The sequence below is a fragment of the Lipotes vexillifer genome, unplaced genomic scaffold, assembly GCF_000442215.2.
Source record: "Lipotes vexillifer unplaced genomic scaffold, Lipotes_vexillifer_v1.1 scaffold628, whole genome shotgun sequence".
Lineage (NCBI taxonomy): Eukaryota > Metazoa > Chordata > Mammalia > Artiodactyla > Lipotidae > Lipotes > Lipotes vexillifer.
The window spans coordinates 738,092-743,375 of NW_006779395.1; positions in this window are offsets into that span (position 1 = coordinate 738,092).

A 5,284-nucleotide genomic window follows, 5' to 3' on the forward strand; every position below is an offset into this window, starting at 1 on the left:
GCGTCTGGAGCCTGTGCTCCGCAACGGGAGAGGCCACAACAGTGAGAGGCCCGCGTACTGCAAAAACAAACAAACAAAAAAACAATAATTCCAGCCCTGGTGTATGGCACTGGCCAATGTGGATGGTGTAATTACTTCCACCGTGGACAATCTCCAGCTACCACCCTGACATCATTGAAGACACAGTTGGGAAGAAATGAAGGAATCACTGGGCCTGTGGTATTCCCACCAAACAGACAAAGTGGACATAAATATCATCAGAAGCATAGAAAACAGTAATGTAATCAGGGACTGATGAATTTAGAGTATTTATTACCTTGTTTAATTGTAAATTCATATCATTTCACTTTAAGGTGATGACAGGTGAGGACTTCCCTGGTGGCGCAGTGGTTAAGAATCCGCCTGCATTGGCAGGGGACACGGGTTTGATCCCTGGTTTGGGAAGATCCCACATGCCGTGGAGCAACTAAGCCCATGCACCACAACTACTGAGCCTGTGCTCTAGAGCCCACGAGCCACAACTACCGAGCCCACGTGCCACAACTATTGAAGCCCGTGCACCTAGAGCTTGTGCTCTGCAACAAGAGAAGCCACTGCAGTGAGAAGCCCACGCACCACAACAAAGAGTAGCCCCCACTCGCTGCAACTAGAGAAAGCCTGTGCACAGCAACAAAGACCCAACACAGCCATAAATTAATTAATTAATTAAGGCAAAGAAGTTGGGGAATAATATTTGGCCTTGAAGCAACAGGGGAGGATCAAGGGCTCTTCAGGCTTTGGGACATGTGACTTGTGACTTTCATGGCAGCATTTTATAAAGAGAGCTTAATGGATGGATAATACATTGGAGTGCTGTTTGGGGACTCTCTCTGTGCCCCTCTCTGTGTAGATAGATGATAGAGTAGATAGATAGATAGATAGATAGATAGATAGATAGTTGTGATGGATGATGGATGGATGGAATGGATAGCTAGACAGACAGCGTTCATAGATAGATACATAGATAGATAGATACATAGATAGACAGATACATAGATAGATAGATAGGCAGGCAGACAGAGTTCATAGACAGATAGTTGTGATGGATGATGGATGGATGGGATGGATAGATAGAGTTCATAGATAGATAGATAGATAGATAGTTGTGCTGGATGATGGATGAATGCAATGGATAGATAGAGTTCATAGATAGATAGGTAGATAGTTGTGATGGGTGATGGATGGATGGGATGGATAGATAGAGTTCATAGACAGATGACAGATAGATAGTTGTGATGGATGATGGATGGATGGGATGGATAGACAGAGTTGATAGATAGATAGATAGATAGGCAGGCAGACAGAGTTCATAGACAGGTAAGACAGATAGTTGTGATGGATGATGGATGGATGGGATGGATAGATAGACAGAGTTCATAGATAGGTAGATAGGTAGATAGATAGCTGTGATGGATGATGGGTGGATGGGATGGATAGATAGACAGAGTTCATAGACAGATAGATAGATAGATAGTTGTGATGGATGATGGATGAATGCAATGGATAGATAGAGTTCATAGATAGATAGGTAGATAGATAGATAGATAGATAGGCAGACAGAGTACATATATATGGACGAACTTATTTAATCCTCACGTCAGCCCCGTGGAGTGAGGCAGGTACCACTGGAGCACGGCTGGGTAACTTCCGGAATCCCTCAGCTGGTAACTGTCAGAGCTGAGATTCGAGCACAGGCAGGGTTGTTCTTCATGACACTGACTGCTTTCCCACCCAGCGTCCTGCACTGGTCTTTTCTCACCCCCTGGGACTCATAGGAGCTGGAAGTCGTGGTGCATGTGGCCTTGGACCCAGGGTGGGCCAGGTGGTGGGGCCCACAGCTTAGACAATCTGGGGGCCCCTCTTTAAGGCAAAGACTATGAAATGGTGATGACTAATCGCACAGGCTTTGGAAGCCCCTCCCATGCCCGGGAGGGTCCCTGGGTTTTCAGCTCTGTTGGCCTCTTGTAAACGGACCTCTGCCCTGGTGACCTCTGGGGCTGTCAGTCTCCGATTATCTGTGTGAGGGATTCCGGGATTCTTTCTGTCACTGGAACATTGTGTGTCTCTCTTCTGGGAAAGAGAAATGATAGTCCAGGAGGGGAAACCACACGGGGGTCTGAGGGAGACCCCCCAATCACCCGGCACCCACTCAGCCCACTGCTGAGAGGAGCGCCGGAATCCGGGACCCTGGGTGGGGCCCCGTGTGCGCGCCGCTCTGAGGCATGCAGGCCCGAAGCTGCTGGCACTGGCCTGCTTTCAAAAAGCATGAATAGCCAAGGGGAAGACGTGGAATATTTCCTGCCAGACCCGAAGGTGGTGGGATCATTAAAATGTAACCCTCTCAAGGTCACGCGCGTGGCTTGAAGCCCAGGAGGAGAGGACCAGGTTCTCTCCTGAAGGCTGTAAACGACTCTTCCTGTGAAGAGGAACAGACGGGGTCACAGGTGATCCAAGCCAGAAAGCCTCCGTCCCCAGGGAGTCCATGTGAAGGGTCATCTTTGGTTTCTAAGTCTCAGAAATCATCACCCCGGCTAGAATGTTCTGTGCTACCAAAGGTTCTCCCTTCCCTCACAATGTCATCCAAGAGCCACAGGGTGGGGCTGAACAAGGCTAGGCATCTGTGCGGGTAGGGCGCACAAGGCTGGCGAGGAGGAGGGCCACTGTGGGGTAGGTGGTCCAGCGCAGGGCCTCAGAGCCTGGGGGAGGTCGGGGAGGGGGTGGCAGCCTCAGTGGGGAGCAGTGTTATGATGAGAGGCTGGTCACATAACGAGAGTGACCGAGGAGGTAGCTATGTTAAGGACAGTGGGAGCCAGCCCTCTCCCCCATCTGAGAAGGTGCTGAGAAAACTAGAAGGAACCCTTTGGTGTCAGGTGGGAATCGGAGATACTGGTGTGCCCTTGAGGTATTCAAGTGACGTCGACAGAAGCAGGAGTAAACACAGATGTAACTGCGTACAGATGCACGTGTGTTTACACACACATTATGTTCCTGAGCTCAGTCCATGGACACTGCAGTATCCGTGAGTCCACATGGCGCCCAGGCACTACTGGGAAAGAAAGAATGACTCATGACACTTGTTAGAGATGTGAGGTGAGCCACTTGCTCCTACAGTGGGGGATGATCAGACTCAACTCCACCTCCAACGAGGACCAGTGGGAGATTATATCCCAGGAGCAGGGTGGGGGTCAGAAGACGGAACATCACTAAGGGGAAAAGTCAGGGGTGTTCAGGCTACATCAGCTCAACACAACTCTTGCTGAAGCCAGGCTGGGTGATAGGAAACCAGGTTAGGGATGAGGAATTTTATAACATAGTGAGTGTGGCCAGATACCAAGAGGGGCTATTTAGGTAAACTGACCTGGCATGGTTCTTGCTCAAACTGGATTCTCCAAGGAGAAAGAGGGAAGCCCAAAGTCGAGCCCAGAGCAGAGGGCTCAGAGGAGCATGATGAAAGTTAGACCAAGGAGAGTCTTTGTCACCATTCGTTCTTCACTAAAAAGCGTCAGGGCTCCCGGGAGGAATGGCCGGTTCCAGAGCTTGGGACTGGAAACCACAAGATGCGCCTAGAACATATGCTTGTGCCAGAAAATGAGGAAGTGAGTGCTCAGAGAACGATGGGGACATGTCAAAAAGACATAGAGGTCGGCCTGAACGGGCTCCCGTGGACCAGATCTGGGATGATTTGAGCATCAGGATAAATAATGATAGTAGGGGCTTCCCTGGTGGCGCAGTGCTTGAGAGTCCGCCTGCCGATGCAGGAGACGCGGGTTCGTGCCCCGTTTCGGGAGGATCCCACATGCCGCGGAGCGGCTGGGCCCGTGAGCCATGGCCGCTGAGCCTGCGCGTCCGGAGCCTGTGCTCCGCAAATGGGAGAGGCCACAACAGTGAGAGGCCCGCATAACGCAAGAAAAAAAAAAAAAAAAAAAAAAAAAATAATGATAGTAATGAGTCATAACCCACTGGATGAAATAGGAAACCACAAGTCCACGTGTATGTTAATTAATTACATTAATGAGTTATATTTACCTGCATATTTAGAATTAATTATTAACCATAATTATTTGATGAGTAACTGGTTAGGTTACATAGTTTCGAAGTATTTCCCCACAAAACACTTAACAATTAGAAACGAAAACTAACACCAGTGGAGAAGCTCGGCAGACAGACCGTAATCAGGGGTCGGTTCCATCAATGATGGAACAAATGGAAAATCGTGCAGCGATGAGAACAGGTACCACACTTCCGTTCCTACCAAGATTTAGACCCTGAATCTAAGCATGAGGCAACACCAGAAAACTCAAACTGAGGGACATTCTATAAACAACTGAGTCTGTGATGCTCAAAAGCATTGAGATCACATAAATCAATCAAAGACTGAGGAACGCCTCCCAGGCAAGGAAATCAAAGAGATGTGACCACTAAATGGGACACAGGATCCTGTACTGGACCCTTTTGCTACAGTGGACATTACTGGGAAGACTGAATGGTAGGAACGGGACAGACTGACTTTTCTTCATTTGATGGTGGTGGTGGAAGAGAATGTCCTTGTGTGTAGAAAATACACACCAAAGTATTCAGGGGTATGGCCATCATGTCAACAGTTTATTCCCTAATGCTTCTGGAAAAGTATCTATACCGTACTTGCCACTTTTCTGTAAAAGTGTGAGGTTGTTTCTAATGAATCAGTCTCACAGAACTGCAGGTCTCAGAGGTGGCAGGGAACTCAAGAGATCAGACAGTCTGGTCCCTTGCCCGGGGGCTGGAAGGGTTTCTTGTCCCCGTTTCGTAGACAAGATGGTTGCGACAGAGCAGGTAGTGCGATGGGCCTTTGGTCGCTCATTCCATGAGTGGGGCTGGAGGAAGAGACAGTGGGGAGAACAGCACGGGGCAGCCACCCTGCACCTTTCCATGGAGCCCCGCTTCCACTCTGACCCTGCATTGCACCCTGGAGTCCTTTTCTGACCAGGAAATTGCCACATGGAAAGCAGAAAAGAAAAAAATAATAGGAGTTAGGCGTGCACTTGATGGTCAGGGCTCAACCCAGACGGCTGGGGAAACTTCCGCCCATTTTCAAGGTCCTCCCAGCAAGAAGAGCTCCCGCTGCAGCCCACGGGGGAGGGCTCAGGGGAGAAGGAATCCCTCAGGAAAAGCCTGCTCCAGGAGACAGGTGGATATTACCTACGAAAGGACAATGAGACAAAGACGTTTATTTCAGGGGAGGCGTCTCTGGAAGAAGCAGGCATGG